Source organism: Cherax quadricarinatus, chromosome 46, assembly GCF_038502225.1.
Source record: "Cherax quadricarinatus isolate ZL_2023a chromosome 46, ASM3850222v1, whole genome shotgun sequence".
NCBI classification, from domain to species: Eukaryota; Metazoa; Arthropoda; class Malacostraca; order Decapoda; family Parastacidae; genus Cherax; species Cherax quadricarinatus.
This window is the reverse complement of record NC_091337.1, coordinates 20,507,847-20,530,250: the sequence shown is the minus strand read 5'-3', so window position 1 is coordinate 20,530,250 and position 22,404 is coordinate 20,507,847. Positions and strand designations below refer to the sequence as shown.

The 22,404-nt window shown below is 42.2% G+C and overlaps 4 non-coding genes across 4 annotated transcripts; 1 reads left to right on the top strand and 3 right to left on the bottom strand.

The window, feature by feature from the left end:
• Positions 1 to 3,352: 3,352 nt before the first annotated feature.
• TRNAR-UCG (transfer RNA arginine (anticodon UCG)) lies at positions 3,353 to 3,425 on the top strand. The gene has a single exon. It is a non-coding gene; the product is annotated as a tRNA-Arg (tRNA).
• A 1,542-nt stretch (positions 3,426 to 4,967) lies between these two features.
• Positions 4,968 to 5,039, bottom strand: TRNAG-UCC (transfer RNA glycine (anticodon UCC)). Its single transcript has one exon. It is a non-coding gene; the product is annotated as a tRNA-Gly (tRNA).
• Positions 5,040 to 21,030: 15,991 nt separating this feature from the next.
• On the bottom strand, positions 21,031 to 21,102 carry TRNAP-UGG (transfer RNA proline (anticodon UGG)). The gene has a single exon. It is a non-coding gene; the product is annotated as a tRNA-Pro (tRNA).
• A 69-nt stretch (positions 21,103 to 21,171) lies between these two features.
• TRNAP-AGG (transfer RNA proline (anticodon AGG)) lies at positions 21,172 to 21,243 on the bottom strand. Its single transcript has one exon. It is a non-coding gene; the product is annotated as a tRNA-Pro (tRNA).
• Between the last annotated feature and the right edge of the window lie 1,161 nt (positions 21,244 to 22,404).

Here is a 22,404-nt window from a genome sequence, read left to right as displayed (position 1 = left end):
GGGGTAAATGAGGTTTTGTGTGCGAGGGGCTTGGCCTTCCAGCGGGCATGCGTGAGCGTGTTTGATAGGAGTGAATGGAGACAAATGGTTTTTAATACTTGACGTGCTGTTGGAGTGTGAGCAAAGTAACATTTATGAAGGGGTTCAGGGAAACCGGCAGGCCGGACTTGAGTCCTGGAGATGGGAAGTACAGTGCCTGCACTCTGAAGGAGGGGTGTTAATGTTGCAGTTTAAAAACTGTAGTGTAAAGCACCCTTCTGGCAAGACAGTGATGGAGTGAATGATGGTGAAAGTTTTTCTTTTTCGGGCCACCCTGCCTTGGTGGGAATCAGCCAGTGTGTTAATAATAATAATAATAATAATAATAATAATAATAATAATAATAATAATAATAATAATAATAATTTTATACGACTGGAGCAACACTTCTGTATGAATATTTATTTTATACTTATACAACCAAAATTAGGGTTGAAGAATTAGACACTTGCAACGTTTGCTTATCTCTATTTTGGAAACGTTTCGCCAACAAGTGGCTTCCTCAGCCCGGTATAGAGATGAATGGTGGAAGATGAGGAGTTTGAGGTAATCAGTCCCTCAAACTCCTCACTTTCCACCATTCATCTGTGCACCGGACTGAGGAAGGCACTTGTCGCCGGAACGTTTCCACAACAAAGATTCCCAAATATTTCAAATGTGTTTAATTCTTCAACTTGTCGGTTTTGTAAACCATTTATATCACACACAAAATTAGTTTAATAATCAAAACAATGCAAATCTCTCAAGGACGGAGCAGACATGAGTCTAACTTTACACAACACATGATGCTACCACAAGACCGCAAGATATTCAACACCTTGCACGGGTGAGACACTTATGCAGCATATGGGTGTGATGAATGGTTTTTCAAACCATTCATCACACCTTGCACGGGTACAATGGGTTATTAAAAAGAAATCAGGTACAGATATTATTCATATGTCTAGGTGAAGAATTAATGCAAGAATAGAACGTTCATGCATTACAGCACACACGTTCTCAAAGATATTTCGTCGAGTTATTAATCTGGAAGGGTTATTAATCCAGGTGGGTTATTAACCTGGGTGGGTTATTAATCCAGATAGGTTGTTAACCTGGGTGGGTTATTAACCCTGGTGGGTTATTAACCCAGGTGGGTTATTAATCTGGAAGGGTTATTAATTTATGTGGGTTATTAACCTGGAAGGGTTATTATTATTAATCCAGGTGGGTTAGCCTCGAAAGGTTATTTAACTAGTTAGGTTATTAACCCACCTGATTATTAACTCACCTAGTCTGGGAAAGGTATTAACCAAGGATAACTCGTGAAAGCTTGCTTTCTACGCCATTAATGTCAAGAACACTTTAATACCCTACAAGAGAGGTCCGAGTTAATTCTCGGTATTTAATATACACAGAGGTACACATCTCTCGGTGTACATCTTCCTCTGCGAGGTTGGTTGGTTAATTGGACTTCAAGTCTATCGACTATCGAGCGTCATTAAGCTAAATGTCATCTGCTCATCATCATTCAATACTTTAAGCCCTAAAATAAGAATTACAGTAAACTCTCAGCATATATACACTGTCATATATGTTCACCGTGTACGTTACATATTGGAGTACGTAGCATCAGTATGGAGCCCACACATGGTCAAACACATCAAGAAATTAGAGAAAGTGCCAAGGTCTGCATCAAGACTAGCCCCCTAGCCAAATATGAACAAGAGAGCATAACTGGAAGTTGAAAAAGATGAGTCATAGGGATATTAGGAAGTATTTCTGGAGTCCTAGATTTGTTAGGAAGTGGAACAATCTGGAGAGTGGAGTTATTACAACCCATGAACAATAAGGTCTGTTATTCTGAGTGTGAAGGGGAGCAAGGTGCAGAAAAAACACAGCTGAATGACTTTGAATTAGTATATTTTCCTTCACCAAGTGCGATTATAAGTATTTACAAGTATGTACACTATATACAGTTCAATTCAATTCAATTCAAAGTTTATTCTCTATAAGGATTACAATGCTGAGTTTACAGAATTTGGTTATTGTGTGGTTTACATGTAGTAAAATAATAATTACAGAGTGTACCACTAGAACACCTAGCATGGCTAGGCATTTCGGGCAGACTTAGATTAATTCTTAAATTTAAAATATTACAAATTATGAGGTAAGTTGGTATTATGGCTAAGTGACTAAATACTAGTTTGTGAGTTTAGCAATGTGAATGCTTTTGTTTTGGCACAATACATAGTTTCAGTATTGGAGTATCACAGGCCAACTTATGACTAGTTAGGATTCATTATTTTAAGATTGAGATTGATATTTCTGTTTATGGTCAAATGGGTGAGTGAGTGTAAGTGTGAACCACCAGGTGGTATTCGTGTAATTAGTTGACGGGGTGTATCAGGGAGATAAGATGTTTTCTAATGGTAGTTTTGAAGGTGATGAATGTGTCTGCAGTTCTAGAGTTTTCAGGTAGGGTGTTCCAGATTTTAGGGCCTTTGACATACATTGAATTTTTGGAAATATATGTGTAGAACACAGTAAATCAAGAGGCAAAGACACAGCCTGGAGACAGAATGGACAACTGTGTTCAACCAGCTCTAGAATGGAAAGGACCCCAATGGAAATAAGTCACTCTGTCTGACTTTTTTGGGTTATCCTAGGTTCTCTACACACATGCTGCTATGTATGATAATTCTATGTAACTGTATTTGTGTATACCTGAATAAACTTACTTACTGAAAGGTGAGTGGTGACCACGCCATACTCTTTGCATGCCCCACCACCACCCCAAGAGGGCTCAGGAACAGGCTTCCGCCTCCAATAGGTAGAAAGTGCCGCCATGGCACTTCATTCATTCATTCATTAATGATTTGCCGGTACAGTATAATGGGACCGCCTTTCCTCTCAACCATCCAACTGAGTTCAGCTTTATTCGCGACATAAAGCCAAACCCTAAACTTAGAGCGAGACAGCAGACAGTAGGACTAACGTAAGTCCAAGATACCTGCGGACGGTAGCAATGTATCCCCTCACTAAAAAAAAAAAACACACCAATAAATTACATAGTATATACAAAAAAAAGGAAAAAAAAAGAGCCTTTTTCTACCTAAAGGCTCTAAGAAGAGGTGCGACAAGGCTCTTGTAGCCGGGTACGGCGACCAGCGAAGAGGCGGAGCCAGGAGCTGTTACTCGACCCCTGCAACCACATCTAGGTGAGTAACTCTCAGTATATATATGATAAGCATCTCTTAATTACACAAATATATAATAGTCATACAGTTATTATTTTAGAATGTAAAAAATAACGGTATTCGGCTGTATCAATGACCGTGTGGCCTAATGGATAAGGCGTCGGACTTCGGATCCGAAGATTGCAGGTTCGAGTCCTGTCACGGTCGCTCAAAATTTTGCCTTTTAATTTAAATATTGATGTTTCACTGTCACGACTTCATGAACGATCAATACCCATTAATCTTTTTTCTGCTGTTACAGTTAATACGTTGTTTAGACACATTAGGACAAACATTTCCATATATTTTGTGTATCAGATTTCTAGAAATTACTTAATGGAAGTTGTTTTTCGCATTGATATGGCCAATTCATTTGTAAAAAACAAATGCCCATTAGTGTTATGCGCAGATTTTTATTGTATGCGGATAACGGGAACCCCAATAGAAGTAATTCACTTTAATTTTTGGAGGGATTGTCCTGGTGGGTAAGTTACACACGTCACTACATATAATTGAAATCACCTTAATTTGTACAACTGTACTTATGTATACCTGTGGCTAAATAAACTTGCCTACAGGGGATATACCTAAATAATACTGAAACAGTGGTCTTGTAGTAAGAGGTTAATTCATTACAAACTGTTCTTACACTTAGGAAAAATAGTAGCCACGCTGTTTGGCTCAAAAATATAAAAAGAAGAGGGCAAATTATTTTTATGTAATGTAAGGAGGAACCCATATCATTAACAACTCCAGTGAAATATCTAGCCAATCCAGGAATGCATTGTGAGCCATGGCTGTCGGTAGAAGATAAGATAAGATAAGATTTCGTTCGGATTTTTAACCCCGGAGGGTTAGCCACCCAGGATAACCCAAGAAAGTCAGTGCGTCATCGAGGACTGTCTAACTTATTTCCATTGGGGTCCTTAATCTTGTCCCCCAGGATGTGATCCACACCAGTCGACTAACACCCAGGTACCTATTTGCTGCTAGGTGAACAGGACAACAGGTGTAAGGAAACGTGTCGAAATGTTTCCACCCGCCGGGAATCGAACCCGGGCCCTCCGTGTGTGAAGCGGGAGCTTTTAAACCACGAGAGATGGTGTGCCGGCCTCCTCACACCGCGGGATCTTATGAATTATGAAAGGGAGGAGAATGATTTCTTGTATAACTAACATGCATGTACCTATTACTGATAACTGATCTTCTCTTGAAGTTGATGTAAATAACTCAGTTTACCTTATTCCTGGTATATTTCCTTTTATTGTAACTGCTTTTCACATAGCTAAGTTACTTAAATGTTTTAGCTTTTAAGGTTTAAATAATAAGTTATTACAAGGACCTCAGTGGAAATATGTAACTGACTTTTTTGGGTTATCTTAGGTAATCTACCTATATGCTGCTATGTATGATAATTTATGTATGTATGATAATTTATGTATGTATTTATGTGTACCTGTACTTGAATAAACTTACTTACGTTACTAAGGGGAGAACTATGTAACATTAGGATCCCAGTGTAAATATGTGAGAGGCCTAAGTAAATTCTGATTTAGCTCTGTACGGCAACTATGTCATATTATTAGATATTTTTATTCTTATAACTGTTGTAAAATAATTTGTCCGTTAAGGTAAAATATCCATGAAGTTCATTAAAATTTCTCAAAGAAACTAATTTTTATTTTAAATTCTATTGAACTAAAACGTTCATGCGATGGCCGGGAATCGAACCCGGGTCAACTGCTTGGAAGGCAGCTATGCTCACCACTATACCACCATCGCTGGACTTCTTCCAATAAAATTATTCTTAAGAATTAAACACACACACACACACACACACACACACACACACACACACACACACACACACACACACACACACACACACACACACACACACACACACACACACACACACACACAAGGGAAATCGGCCTGACGACACTGGAGGACAGGAGGGTCAGGGGAGACATAACGACATATAAAATACTGCGTGGAATAGACAAGGTGGACAAAGACAGGATGTTCCAGGGAGGGGACACAGAAACAAGAGGCCACAATTGGAAGTTGAAGACACAAATGAGTCAGAGAGATATTAGGAAGTATTTCTTCAGTCATAGAGTTGTAAGGCAGTGGAATAGCCTAGAAAATGACGTAGTGGAGGCAGGAACCATACACAGTTTTAAGACGAGGTTTGATAAAGCTCATGGAGCGGGGAGAGAGAGGGCCCAGTAGCAACCGGTGAAGACGCGGGGCCAGGAGCTAAGACTCGACCCCTGCAACCACAAATAGGTGAGTACAAATAGGTGAGTACACACACACACACACACACACGCACACGCACGCACACACACACACACACACACACACACACACACACACACACACACACACACACACACACACACACACACACACACACACACACACACACACACACACACACACACACACACACACACACACACACACACACACACACACACACACACACACACACGAGATCTAATCTTCAGTATACATAACTAACTCAGTCTCTGGTACCTTGATGATGGCACTCTGGCAGGTATCAACGAGTCCCTGCAAGAAGACCTACAATTGGTGAAGTCACAGGAAGAAGCCTTATGACCCATTCTCAATCCCTCCCAATGGAAATAAGTCACTTTGTCTGACTTTTTTGGGTTATCCTAGGTACTTTACACATGTGCTGCTATGTATGATAATTTATGTAACTGTATTTGTGTATACCTGAATAAACTTACTTACTAAATCATCACAGCCAACCAGGAAATAATCACAGCTGTGTGAACAATCCTTCCTGAAGCCTCAACGACAACCCAGTCCAAAAGCATCCTCTTGGGTGCACCGCTAAATCATCAGGTCATCGACACAGTCGTCAAGGCCAAAATGAATGACCTGAATAGAATGGCTGAGACAATAAGTGATCCGGATGCCCATGATGCTGTGTATCTCTGACAAAGGTGTCTTACTCTAAGTAAGTTTATTCAAGTATACACAAATACAGTTACATAGATTATCATACATAGCAGCGTATGTGTACCTGGGATAACCCAAAAAAATCAGACAGAGTGACTTATTTCCATTGGGGACCTTTTACCTTATTATTATAATATAAAGGTGATAATTTCGTATTATTCTATAAAGGAGATAATATCTTATTATCATACTATTAAGACTATCTGCTACACGAGGGTCATTAAGACTACTACACGTGGGTCATTAACACTATCTAGAATACGAGGATCATTACTAGGAATAAAGTAAAATTACACGTGTGTTAGCAAAAAAAGTAAGAAATCATTCCCCTCCCTTTCTGTAGCTACATTCATCAGGCACCTTTTGGCTCTCTTCTTGAACTGGTTCTTGCTATGACTGGCTTTGACATGTGCAGGCAATCTGTTCCAATCCTTTATTGCTGTACAATAAAAGGTGTTTGAAGCCTGGCCACTAACTGTGGGTACTAGTGCTGTGATTGCTTTGGTTCCCAACTTTGACAAAATTGGCAGCAAGATATTCTGGACACTGTTTGTGAGCAATTTTATAAATTTGATTTAGTTTCAGTTGTTTTACTCTGTCTTCAACATTTAGCACATCCAATTCATCCTGTCCTACATGCTCTCTTGGACCCAGGCCCAGGATGAATCTTACCATTGTGTTCTGGGTGATTTGCAGTCTATCTTTCAGTTTTTTTTTTTTTGTCAAGGCAAAGTACCATGAAGAGCAAGCGTAGTCCATATGACATTGTATAAGGGCTAGACATAGGGTCCTGCGAGCCTCAGTCGGTAGACTCTGTGCTTATCTTAGTTTAATATCTTTATTATGCACCCCATACCCATCCCGTGGGCGGTAGTCAAAAGATTACAAAGGTACATAATGGGTCCAGGGACTGGACCCCAAAGTTATGATAGCTGAACTAGTTACAAAGGTAATGAACTCCAGGTAGATCTGGTCACAATCATGGCAAGTTACAAAGGTAATGAATCAGCCTCACTCCTATACTTGGTTACAGTCATGAACAAATTACAAAGTAATGAGCCACTGATACGTCCACACCTGGTCACAATTGTAATGAGTTATAAATACAAATATTAAGTGGGTCATACACCCACACGAGCGCGCGCGCGCGCACACATACACACACGAGGGCGCACGCACAGACACATGCACATGAGCGTAATAATATATGCATACACACAAGCAAGCACACCCACACACACACACACACACACACACACACACACACACACACACACACACACACACACACATGGTAATGCATTATTTACAGCTAGCAAAGTCAGGGTATTTCTCCAGAATGGTCTGTAATATACCACTGTGGATAAAATACTTTGCCATTTCTTGAACATAATGACGCAAGGTGTGACAATAGTCCATCTGGCAAAGTTTACATTTCGTTTGGTCTACATCTGGTGGTGGGGATTTAACCTGCCAAAGATACTTGTAACCCAGCCGGAGCCGGGCGGTAGTGACATCCAAGAGTCTGCTTATTTTGTTGGATGCACCATAGACATGTGGCTCCTCCTGCATGATAGAATGATGATAGATGGACTGACTTGTGTCAATCTCCCTAAGTCTTAAGTCAATAAAGTTCAATTGAAGTTCTTTTCGTATTATTGTTCTCAAACTACTAACTGACAAGCCAAGATTGTAATCTACTCCCTCTTTGAAAGCATACAGCTTAGCCAATTTATCAGTTTTATCATGCATCTGAAGACCAATGTGAGATGGAATCCACAGCATGTGCACTCTGACTCCACTGTCCACAATCTACCATACCTATGTCGGGCTTCTGACACAAGCATGCCACAATTTATACTTAATGAGTTGAGAGCATTTATGGATGACAGAGAATCAGTTACAATTAAAGTGTCAACCTTAGATACATGGACGCATTTGAGTGCAAGGAGTATGGCAAACAGTTCTGTTTGAAGGGTAGAGGCCCAGTTATTGATGCGTGCTCCAATTTTTTTATGAGAGCCATCACTCTGTATGACAACAGCAGCACTACCAGCTGCACCAGTGGATTGGTGAACAGAACCATCGACGTAAATAATTTGTGAAAGTGTGTTGTGTGTGACTAAGTTATCAATACAGCTTAAGGCATCATGTTTGGCTTCAAGACGAAGCTTTGGTTGTGATTTAAGAAGAGTTTTGGGGGGAAATGGAGGAATGGTAGTTTGGAATGGGGTAATATCCCATGGAGCAGGGAAGTGTCTCTGTTGCCTAACTTGACATAGATCATGTAGCTGGTTCATGCGGAGGTCGGTTCCAGTTTTTTCGATCCATCTGGAAGGATGTTCACCAGTGCTGAGGAAAGTTTGGAGGGCTTCTGTGTAGGGGTTTGAATGGGCTAACTTAAGCATATTGACCCCAATAAGAATATTTCTTTCAGTAACACGATCTCTAATGCTTGGAATATTAAGTTCTTTCCGCATATTTAAAATTTTAGCAGTACGAGGGCATCCTAGGATGATCCTCATTGCTTCGTTTTGCAGTTTTTCCAGCCCTCCAAGCTTCCAGTCAGACACGAGTGCAAGTAGTGGCGCCGCATAATCAACCAATGATCTAATATAAGCAAGATACATAATTTTCACAATTTTAACATTAGCTCCATACCTGGGATGAAAACCTACCACAACTCTAAGTGCTCTCAGCCTTTCTTTGTATTGGCGACAAAGTCTCGTTACGACAGGTCCAAGTAGTGGAACCTCAAACCCTAGATACCTGTATCTGCTTACATATTCTAGAAGAGACCCATCATGCAACTGGATCTGACGAACTGTGCCTCTCTGTCGAGGAGGACGCCTGTTGAGTATCTTTGTTTTATCCCCTGAGATTATTAACCCCAGGTCCTGACACGAGGCTAGTACATGATTAAGAATGTTTTGGGTGTTGGAGAATCCGGTGGTGTAAATCATTATATCATCAGCAAAACTAACCATATAATGATGGGGCTGGCTAGGCACAGCATTAAGTAGGGCATTAATCAGAATATTGAAAAGGGTGGGACTAAGCACACCTCCCTGTGGGGTTCCTAATTCAAAGTCTTTAGTTACACTTCTATGTCCCTGGAAAACACAGACGACTTTCTGTTGGACAGGTAACCTTTAATCCAGCGGAGAAGCCATCCTCCAACATCCATTCTGGCAAGTTCACTAATGATTACATGTCGGTTGGCTACATCAAAAGCGGATTTAAGGTCGAGGAAGGTAGTGTATGAGCTGTCAGTGTGCAGAGTGAGAAAGGTGGTAATGCAATGATGCACACTCCTTCCATGCATGAAGCCATGCAACCGGGGAGACAAGAATTGATTAATTCTGTGCATAAGACGATTAAGAATCATCCTTTCGAATGTTTTACACAAGCAGTTTGTAAGGGATATTGGGCGAAATGAGTTTTGTTGATTGGGCTTCGGAATGGGAATAATGAGGCTGTTGGTCCATGATTTAGGGAGGTCCCCAGTGACATAGCTCATGTCATATAATTCAAGTAATGGATTACCTGGTACTCGACACAGCAATCTGAGTATGTTGTAAGTAATACCATCCTCACCAGGCGACGTGGAGTTGCCCTTAGTTAGTTCTGCATCAAGTTCATAATTAGTGAAAGGAATGTTGCAGTCATCTGCCTTGCTGAGCATAAAGCAAACAAGTCTCTCCCTTGCATCATATTTGTCCATTAATTTCGCCTGTGTGGTACTGGGAAGATTGTCATAGCTAGATGTAGCAGCCCAAGCACTGACTAACTCATTCGCCCTATGCAAGGGATGAGGGTGCGCGATCTGCCCAGTTCTGTTACCCTTAATTCTATTTATGTCCCTCCATGCCAGGCTAAGTGGGGTGTGAGCATTGAGACCATTGACAAATTGTTCCCAGTCTGTTTGCCGCAGCTCTGTCATACGCTCTCTGGCAGCAGCAAGGGCAGTTTGGAAGAGGCTCAGCATTTCAGGGGTACGATGGTTTCTATAGGCCTGGCCTAGTCTGCGAGCAGTACGTTTCAGTGTTCGAAGTTTAGAATCATTGAAATTGGCAGCAAGATATTCTGGACACTGTTTGTGAGCAATTTTATAAATTTGATTTAGTTTCAGTTGTTTTACTCTGTCTTCAACATTTAGCATTTCCAATTCATCCTGTCCTACATGCTGGACCCAGGCCCAGGACGAATCTTACCATTGTGTTCTGGGTGATTTGCAGTCTATCTTTCAGTTTTTTTGTCAAGGCAAAGTACCATGAAGAGCAAGCGTAGTCCATATGACATTGTATAAGGACTAGACATAGGGTCCTGCGAGCCTCAGTCGGTAGACTCTGTGCTTATCTATAGAGGAATTTCAGTCTGGCATTTGCTTTCTTTACTACACTGTTCCCTATTAATTCTATTGACATGGGAACTGAAGTGATGGGCTCCCCATTACACTGGACATTAAAATCATTTACGCTTCTCAGTTTATGTTTCGTGCCAAAGGGAATGGCTTCAGTTTTCCCGAGGTGTAATGATAGTTTCTCTACTAACCATTTGCTGCAGGACTCCAGTTCCAGTGTTAATACATTAGCTATAGCTTGTGGGTCTTTACCTGACGCTAACAGAGCACTGTCATCAGCATACAGTAGGAGTTTGCACTTGACACTGATAGGCATATCGTTAACATAGCATAGGAATAATAAGGGACCCAGAATACTACCTTGGGGAACTCCACATGTTATCGGCAGGGGTTATGATTCCGTTTTGTTGATTTTGATAATTTGTCTCTTGTTGCTAAGGTAGGACTTAAACCAGTCTACAGAACCTATACCGATAGCTTGAAGTTTCTTACATAATATAATGTGGTTGACAGTATCGAAGGCCTTTTGCCAAGACTAACTTCCTTCATGAGGTGTGCACCGTGAATATGACACATTCCTGAGATCTGTCTTTAAGAAGGCACTGAATCTATTACTGGAAGATCACCAATGGGATCAAGCAGCTTCTCCAGTGCGACTGGGAGGTATATGGGTGCAGAAGGCATTTCTGTCCTCGTGTATGGCTTCCAGTGAACTAGTGAAGGAGACTGTCCCCGAACGCTTGAAAGTTGCAATAGGAGCTCAAGACCCCAGGTTCATTGAAGCAGCCCTACAGACTCCAAGCAGACCAGCTCCTCCCAAAACAGCACAAACAGTCCCACTGGGACAAACCAGTCATGGAAAAAATCACCAACACAATGCCCAACAACGCTTCATGAAAGAACAAAGCTTGTCTCCTAGCGGTGAAGGCACCACATTCAAGAGATTTCCTTTTAGCTGTTCCCAATTCCTCCTAGGGCACTCGACTCGACCCACAGGCTGTTCAGATTGGTGTTGCTCTTCGCCTAACCGCCCCCATATTCAGTGAGCATAGGTGCATTTGCGGCAGGGCGTCAGCTGATCAGTTCGGACCTCATGGTCTCATCTGTAACACAGAAGAGAAGTATGCAAGACATGAGGAGGTCAATGACATCATCCTGGACCTGGAGTTTACCTGGAGAGAGTTCCGTGGGTCAACGCCCTGCGGTCCGGTCTGTGACCAGGCCTCCTGGTGGATCAGAGCCTGATCAACCAGGCTGTTGCTGCTGGCTGCACGCAAACCAACGTACGAGCCACAGCCCGGCTGGTCAGGAACCGACTTTAGGTGCTTGTCCAGTGCCAGCTTGAAGACTGCCAAGGGTCTGTTGGTAATCCCCCTTATGTATGCTGGGAGGCAGTTGAACAGTCTCGGGCCCCTGACACTTATTGTATGGTCTCTTAACGTGCTAGTGACACCCCTGCTTTTCATTGGGGGGATGTTGCATCGTCTGCCAAGTCTTTTGCTTTCGTAGTGAGTGATTTTCGTGTGCAAGTTCGGTACTAGTCCCTCTAGGATTTTCCAGGTGTATATAATCATGTATCTCTCCCGCCTGCGTTCCAGGGAATACAGTTTTAGAAACCTCAAGCGCTCCCAGTAATTGAGGTGTTTTATCTCCGTTATGCGCGCCGTGAAGGTTCTCTGTACATTTTCTAGGTCAGCAATTTCACCTGCCTTGAAAGGTGCTGTTAGTGTGCAGCAATATTCCAGCCTAGATAGAACAAGTGACCTGAAGAGTGTCATCATGGGCTTGGCCTCCCTAGTTTTGAAGGTTCTCATTATCCATCCTGTCATTTTTCTAGCAGATGCGATTGATACAATGTTATGGTCCTTGAAGGTGAGATCCTCCGACATGATCACTCCCAGGTCTTTGACGTTGGTGTTTCGCTCTATTTTGTGGCCAGAATTTGTTTTGTACTCTGATGAAGATTTAATTTCCTCGTGTTTACCATATCTGAGTAGTTGAAATTTCTCATCGTTGAACTTCATATTGTTTTCTGCAGCCCACTGAAAGATTTGGTTGATGTCCGCCTGGAGCCTTGCAGTGTCTGCAATGAAAGACACTGTCATGCAGATTCGGGTGTCATCTGCAAAGGAAGACACGGTGCTGTGGCTGACATCCTTGTCTATGTCGGATATGAGGATGAGGAACAAGATGGGAGCGAGTACTGTGCCTTGTGGAACAGAGCTTTTCACCGTAGCTGCCTCGGACTTTACTCTGTTGACGACTACTCTCTGTGTTCTGTTAGTGAGGAAATTATAGATCCATCGACCGACTTTTCCTGTTATTCCTTTAGCACGCATTTTGTGCGCTATTACGCCATGGTCACATTTGTCGAAGGCTTTTGCAAAGTGCCTGATACAATGTTTTCGCCCAAGGTATAATTTCCTTCCCGAATCCCTGCCAACGCATGAACCTCCATAACGCATCCCTCTCCACACTATTGTAAGCAGCTCGCCAATCCAATGCCAACACCCCCCCACCCCCCAACTCCCCCCTCTGTTCTATAAAACTTCTAAGAACTCCATGCCCTTCATACATTGTCCTACCCGGTACCCCATATTGTCCTCTGTCAATTACGTTACCTATCACCTTTTTTATTCTATTCCCTAATATCCGTGCAAATAACTTATAATCACCACACATAAGCGATATTGCTCGGTAATCCTCTACCGTAGTCTGTCCACCTTTCGGAACTAATACCACGACAGCAGTCCTTTGCTGCTCACCCATTTCCCCATCATCCTTCATTACATTGAATAACCTAACTAAAAATCCTCTCAATACTTCCCAATTCCTAACGTAAAAATCATTAGGCAACCCATCTACACCTGGCGCCTTACCTAAACTTGCACCAGACAAAGCGTGCGAAATCTCACATTCCGTGATCGGACCTTCTAATGTTACCCTATCTATACCATCAATCTCACATTGCACGAAACCTCCCATTTCCTTTAAAGCCTCATCTCGAATACCTCCGTTTTGTGCATATGACCTAAACCATGCATCTAGATAACACTCATACCCTCTGTCGTCACTAATACCTGCCCCTCTCTATACCCTTCCATCCCCACATGAACAGTTAGTCCCATCATCTCCGTCGCCACTCTTCTCTTACGCTGTCTCCTCAACACGCATGCCGAAGGCCTGTCACCCCATAACACCTCTTCCAGCCCACCCAAAACTCGCGCGCCATCAAATCTTTCATTTTGCAAATCCCTGATATGCTCCTTTAATCCCTCAATATCGTCCACCGGATAACTAGCACTCCCACGCTCGTAGCAAGCTCTCAACTGCCCCTCAAGATAAGATTGGTACCCATACTTCAACCTGTTATATTCCCTCCCACTACGAATATAAAATTCCTTAATACGAGATTTCGCCACAGAGTCCCACCAACTAACCAGTTCACTATTCCCAGGCGCCTCCGCCACCAACTCCTCCCACAATTGAACAAATGACTGTCGAGACTCTTCTTCCTGCAACAATTTTACATTCAACTTCCAAAACCCCTTACACCTTCTTGGCAACCCCTCCCAACCTATATCCACCAAAACACCCCTGTGATCAGAAAATACTACGTCCATTACCCTCACACTATGTATTACGACTGTCTTGGGCACGTATAATCGATCGAGCCTAGCCGCATACCCACGCTTAATAAATGTGTGCTCCACCACCTCACCTCTCTCAACATCTGTCAATCCTACCCCGGATAACAATTCTCCCAATATCCTCAAACAATGCCCTGCCCCCCTCGGTTCAACATCCTTACTCCTTATCACACAGTTCCAGTCACCTCCTATCACAGCAACCCCCGGCAATCCACGCAAATAATATACCAGAACGTCCCTCACGAATTTATTCTTTATCCTCACATCTCCCTCTGCTGGGCCATACACACACACCAACGTCATCTGTACCTGACCCCATAACCCATCTACACGAATCACCCTCCCCTCTCCCCCCTCACTATGCCTGACAACCAACGGGCTAGTTTCTTTCACCAAAATGGCCACACCTCCTTTCAATCTGACTGCATGCTCAACATACACATTATACCCATCCACCTTCAACTCATAACCCGGTCTATAATTGTGTTCCTGCAAGAACACAACGTCAACATCATGACACACCAAATATTCCTTAAACCACTCACACTTTCTCTGAGACCTCAAGCCATTGATGTTCAATGTCAGGCACTTAAAACCAACAAAGAGGGTTTCCCTCTTGACACTACCGACTTATCACCTGATCGTTTCATTGCACCCTTTCCCCCCCCCCCTTTCTGGCCACCCTTACCCATCCCCTACCCCTGGGCGCCACTTGAACCTCTCCGCATGGCTTCCGCCCATGTTTTCTTCCCAGGTCGTTGTGCGGGCGTAAGCACGTCGTCGGAATCAGAAAGCACTGCTGCGCGCTTTCGCGTCATACCCTCGACCTGCATCAAGTCATCCAGCTCAGTGCCATGATGAACCTCCACCTCCACAGTTCTCACCAACTGGGCATCCTTACGACACACTTCAGGCCGGGCTGGCATCACCACGCCCTCCTCAACTGCAGACCCATGATCCAGGTCTGTACCAACATCCTGACAAGGACTCTCATTACCCAAAATGTTCTCAAACGTCGACACTATCGTCGTTTCCGCGTCGCTACCATTCGCTTCCGCGATGACCTCATCCAGCACTTGTACAACGTCCAGGGAATTGATGTCGTCCCCCCGCGTAGCCCCTGCCATCTCCTTTTCTTCGGCCTTCTCAACCTCCTCACTCCATGTCAAACTCTGCTGAGGCAGAGTCAAAAACAGTTGATCTTGATCCTCTCTCCTTTCCTCCACATCTCGTCGTTGCTGCTGGTCCTTATCACCACGTCTTCTTTCACATTGCACAGCCAGGTGATCATACGACCCGCACAAACGGCAAGTGCTTCGCTGCCCAGCGTATGTTACAAAAACCCGAGTCCTGAAATCTTCCATCACCACGTACGATGGAATTGGATGTCTGAGCGTCATCTTGACAGAGAATGCACCCTCAGGTATCCCCATATACGGGCCAGCTGACCACCTTCCTGCAGTGATCGTATGTATTGTGCCGTATTTATACATAATGAACCGGATGTCAGATGCATCCGCCTCGAACGGCACATTCCTGATCTTAACCCATGTGTAATAGCTGGACACATCATGCAGCTGCACCGTCACAGCATGGTTAACTGGTATGGCCACCTCTTGAAACTTATTCACTACTGCCTCATACACAGTCGCCGAACTAAATTTTACAAAAATCCTCTTCGTACCGTTCAGTGCAAGTCCACAAATTTCCTCATTGGCTATTCCGTAGGTATCTCCGATGATTGCAGGCAAAAGCAACTCCATTGATGGCCCCGTTACAGCTCCACTGGTTAATTCAATGCAGACAGTATTTACCCTGCGCCGGCGAGCCTGCGCCATGTTGGTGAAAATAATACTGCCACCAGACAACTCCAGGGGGCAGCAGCAGCACACGTCCTCTCCACTCAAGGGCCCCTCATGGAAGGTTCCTTGATGTTGGTGAGGGGCTCTTGATTTGGGGAATTGGATCTGTGCTCCAGTTCCCCGAATTGAGCCTGAATGCCTTCCACATCCCCCCCAGGCGCTGTATAATCCTACGGGTTTAGCGCGTCCCCCTTGATTATAATAATAATAATCCACTCAAGGGTTGAGAGACGAATGTCAGGACAAGTGAAAGTTTGTGTATGCAATAATTTCGCCAAAATCATTCTGAACCTAACGAAAAAAATATATTTCACTGTGTTTGTTTAGTAATAAATTATTGTAAACAAATCTAAAATATATTTAGTTGGGTTAGGCAAAAATAAATTGCTCTTGTTATAATAAGGTTAGGTAAGTTTTCTAAGATTCTTTTGGTGCAAAATTAAAATTTTTTACATTAACATTAATGAAAAAAATATATCTTTAAACGTATAAGAGAAAATTTCAGAAAGGACATAATTTTAAATGAGTTCTTACTAATTGACCAGTTTTACATATTCGGCACGACATATATATATATATATATATATATATATATATATATATATATATATATATATATATATATATATATATATATATATATATATATATATATATATATATATATATATATATGTATATATATTTTTTTTTTTTTTATTATCACACTGGCCGATTCCCACCAAGGCAGGGTGGCCCGAAAAAGAAAAACTTTCACCATCATTCACTCCATCACTGTCTTGCCAGAAGGGTGCTTTACACTACAGTTTTTAAACTGCAACATTAACACCCCTCCTTCAGAGTGCAGGCACTGTACTTCCCATCTCCAGGACTCAAGTCCGGCCTGCCGGTTTCCCTGAATCCCTTCATAAATGTTACTTTGCTCACACTCCAACAGCACGTCAAGTATTAAAAACCATTTGTCTCCATTCACTCCTATCAAACACGCTCACGCATGCCTGCTGGAAGTCCAAGCCCCTCGCACACAAAACCTCCTTTACCCCCTCCCTCCAACCCTTCCTAGGCCGACTCCTACCCCGCCTTCCTTCCACTACAGACTGATACACTCTTGAAGTTATTCTGTTTCGCTCCATTCTCTCTACATGTCCGAACCACCTCAACAACCCTTCCTCAGCCCTCTGGACAACAGTTTTGGTAATCCCGCACCTCCTCCTAACTTCCAAACTACGAATTCTCTGCATTATATTCACACCACACATTGCCCTCAGACATGACATCTCCACTGCCTCCAGCCTTCTCCTCGCTGCAACATTCATCACCCATGCTTCACACCCATATAAGAGCGTTGGTAAAACTATACTCTCATACATTCCCCTCTTTGCCTCCAAGGACAAAGTTCTCTGTCTCCACAGACTCCTAAGTGCACCACTCACTCTTTTTCCCTCATCAATTCTATGATTCACCTCATCTTTCATAGACCCATCCGCTGACACGTCCACTCCCAAATATCTGAATACGTTCACCTCCTCCATACTCTCTCCCTCCAATCTGATATTCAATCTTTCATCACCTAATCTTTTTGTTATCCTCATAACCTTACTCTTTCCTGTATTCACCTTTAATTTTCTTCTTTTGCACACCCTACCAAATTCATCCACCAATCTCTGCAGCTTCTCTTCAGAATCTCCCAAGAGCACAGTGTCATCAGCAAAGAGCAGCTGTGACAACTCCCACCCTGTGTGTGATTCTTTATCTTTTAACTCCACGCCTCTTGCCAAGACCCTCGCATTTACTTCTCTTACAACCCCATCTATAAATATATTAAACAACCACGGTGACATCACACATCCTTGTCTAAGGCCTACTTTTACTGGGAAAAAATTTCCCTCTTTTCTACATACTCTAACTTGAGCCTCACTATCCTCGTAAAAACTCTTCACTGCTTTCAGTAACCTACCTCCTACACCATACACTTGCAACATCTGCCACATTGCCCCCCTATCCACCCTGTCATACGCCTTTTCCAAATCCATAAATGCCACAAAGACCTCTTTAGCCTTATCTAAATACTGTTCACTTATATGTTTCACTGTAAACACCTGGTCCACACACCCCCTACCTTTCCTAAAGCCTCCTTGTTCATCTGCTATCCTATTCTCCGTCTTACTCTTAATTCTTTCAATTATAACTCTACCATACACTTTACCAGGTACACTCAACAGACTTATCCCCCTATAAGAAATTCCAAGCTCTTTCGTGACTACTCACATTATCACAAAGCACTGCATAAGCTGCCACAGCACTACAAAAAAATACCACAACACTGGTAGTTTATAACGGACTGTATAAACTACCACATCACTGTATAAATTACCGCAAAACTGTATAAACCACAACACCACTGTATAAACTACCACAACACTGTATAAACTACCATAACACAGTGTTGCGCCTCTATTACTTCGCCCCTTTTATTAACCTTTATTTCCTTTAATATTACATTGCATTCATTTGCTTCAAAAGCTAAATTGGGAATGAACGTCCTTGTATTATTAAGATTATTTGTTCGTATATTTATATTTTATGTGGCCACTATGGGTTAACTTCTAGTGTATTATGTCACTATGTTATCGGTCTGTGTACCGGTGAAAGGTAAAGATGGAAATATAAACTCATATGCAGTATAATGTGATCCTTTATTGACAACGTTTCGCCCACACAGTGAGCGTTTTCAAGTCACAAACAGATCTGAACATTAAAATGATATAAAATACCGACAGGTTGTTAGGTAAGACATACGCAACAGTTAGGTATCTTTATTATGAAACGTTTCGCCTACACAGTAGGCTTCTTCAGTCAAGTACAGAAAAGTTGATAGAAGCAGAAGATACTTGAAGACGATGTAATCAGTCCATCACCCTTAAAGTGTCTGACAGACACTGCAACTTCTTGGGATCTTAATACTTAGGAATTCTTCGCTTGCCTAATTCTTGGGCACGACCTACTTCCACATTGAACAAATGTAACACCACCTATGACTGCTACACCTCTCCTGCCATACGGTTTATAAGCTGCTTCTCCGCTCATATGCCGTATTCTACTCAAGATTGATGGACTGAACACATCGACTCAAGGTTGAGGGACTGATTACCTCATTCTCCTCCTGTTCTTCAAGTTTCTCCTACGTATGGACTGATGAAGCCACTGTGTGGCGAAACGTTTCCTCAATAAAGATACCCAAGAGTTGCACATGTGTCTAATTTATCAACATGTCGGTTCTCTGAACCATCCATCTACAGATCTGTTTGTGACTTGAAAAAGCCCACTGTGTGGGCGAAACGTTGTCAATAAAGGATCACATTATATTGCATATGTGTTTATATTTCCATTGCGTCGGTATTTTATACCATTTATTTCCTTCGAAAGGTAAAGATAAGGAGTCAAATCTCCAATAAACTGTTCGATCGTTATACACCTTCCCCCATCCTCCTTTTGTGTCAGTGTAGTGATAGATGTCACGTGACCTACCTAACCACCACCCTCGCTGTAGCGTGGAAGTTAGTTTTAGTTTAATATGTTTATTATGCACCCCATACCCATCCTGTGGGCGGTAGTCAAAAGATTACAGAGATACATAATTGGTCCAGGGACTGGACTCCAAAGTTTTGATAGCTGAGCAAGTTACAAGGGTAATGAACTAGATCTGGTACACTCATGAATAATTGCAAAGGTAATGAATCATAAACACATTAATCATGAGAATTTACAAAGGTAATGAGCTCCAGGTAGAGCTGGTCAAAATCATGACAAGTTTCAAAGGTAATGAATGATAAACACGTTATGACATGATTACAATCATAGACAAATTACAGAGTAATGAGCAGTTAACAAACATAGCAGGGAAGAGAGTGTAAAACTACCAGCCAACGAGCCAACACTCCTGCTGTGCTCTTACTAACTGACTGTTGTTGGTTTTCTTCAATTGGTATATTCTGTTAAAGTGTGTAATACTCTGACTGATCTAGGATGAAGACTAGATATTATACTCTGAAGAAGTATCTGTATACAAGTCCGATTTAAGGTCTCTCTATAACAACGTATTTCAAGGTATTTTCTAGGAACTTGGTAATGTAGAACGTACAGTAAGCGTTCTTGACAAAGATACTGTATAACTGTATAATTTTACTTGCCTTAAGTTTTATGATCTAATTAACTGCTTAATTAATAGAAGTTTTATTGAAGATTATTATTATCCCTAACTTTCTACCTATAGTTATGCTCTAATCCGAAAGTGTATGATAAAGGCCTTATATAGACCCGGGACCGTAACATACTGCATAAACTACCATAACACTGTATAAACTACCACAGCACTGTATAAAGTATCACAACAGTATAAAGTACCACAATGCATAAAATACCACAATACTGTATAAACAACCACAACACTGTATAAACAGCCACAACACTATAAATAACCACAACACTATATAAAGCACCACAACATTGTATAAACAGCCACAACACTACAAATCACCATAACACTATAAACTACCATAACTGCATAAACTACAATAATACTGTATAAGCAACCACAACACTGTATAAACAACCACAACACTGTATAAACAACCACAACACTGTATAAACAACCACAACACTGTATAAACAACCACAACACTATACAGTATGCACTTCAATTTACTTTCTTGTGTTTCTCAACATTTCCTATTCCTGATAAATTTCCTTTCCAATTTTCCTGGGAATGTGGATTAGAATTTTGCCTCAATTCTGATGATTGTAGAGGACTAATAAATAGCTGGAGCTACAGGGTGTTTTAATACAATATTTTTTAGATCGATTCATTAGACTGGCTGTTCCTTTAATATTAGCAAAATACTGGGCCTGTCCGGGATTTGAACCCGGGACCTCCTGCACCCAAAGCAGGAATCATACCCCTAGACCAACAGGCCTCGTTAGTATGTGACTTTAAAAGACATATTACATAATGTTTATTTGAAAAAAAAGAATGAAAAGTCATTGGGCCTGTCCGGGAGTTGAACCCGGGACCTCTCGCACCCTAAGCGAGAATCATACCCCTAGACCAACAGGCCACGGAGCAATCCATAATGCTAAAGTAATATCAAAATATTTTTTTACTTTTAATATAATTGTTGATAACGGATAGTCAGGATAAGATACGATTTGTTTGGATTTTTAACCAGGAGGGTTAATCACCCAGGATAACCCAAGAAAGTCAGTGCGTCATCGGGACTGTTATTTCTACTGGGGTCTTTTAACTGGGATTTCTTCTTTATCACCGTTATCAACGGTGTGGGAAAACAATGTAACAGTGAACAGGATTTAAAGTCTATCTACTACACGAGGGTCATTAAGGTGACCTGAAGAATGTCATGTTGGGATGACATTCTTCAAGTGTTCAGTGGTCAGTCGTCACGTGAGGTCACAGACCCTGAGCTGCTTGGGGATTAGCGTGGACGGTTACAAAGCATGGCTTGCTTCTACAGTGTTTTAAAAGCTGAGGTTGGAGAGTTGAAGGAGGAGGTCTTGCTTCTCCAGGAGGAGATTAGGAGGCTGAAGGTCCACCTCAATGGGCCTGGGAGAGAGTGTGAGGTGGTTGGAGATGTGGGGAATGAGGCTTCTAGCAGTGAGGTGCAGTCTGTCTCTCACTGTGAGGAGGCTGTTGGTGGGGTGGTAGCAACGGCTACCAGCAGTGAGGTGCAGCCCAGCACCTGCTACAAGTGGCGAGTTGTTCACAGTAATGGGAGGCGCATCAGAGTAAGGAAAGTTAAGAGTGCAGATCTGAAGGTAGGAAATCGCTTCTCTGTTCTCCAGGATGAATGTACTTCAGTGGCCAGTGAAGGTAAGGGTACTACTGCCCCTGCTAATGAAGGTAAGCGCATTCTTGTGGTTGGTGACTCTCAGGTAAGATATGTTGATCGTGCTTTTTGTAATAGGAATAAGAAGATGAGAGATAGAGTGTGCTTCCCTGGAGCTGGTGTTGGGGACATTGTCAACAGACTGGATAATATCATGTCAGGTAATGGGAACAAGCCCATTATCTGTCTCAGTGCTGGTGGAAATGATATTGGGAAGGGTAGGAGAGAAGAGCTGCTAGATAAGTACAGGTCAGCTATAGATTTCATTAAGTCTAAGGGAGGGATCCCAATCATATGTAGCATCTTGCCTAGAAGGGGAGTAGGAAATGAATGGTTGTCTAGGGCAATTGGTGTAAATTGCTGGCTAGACAGATA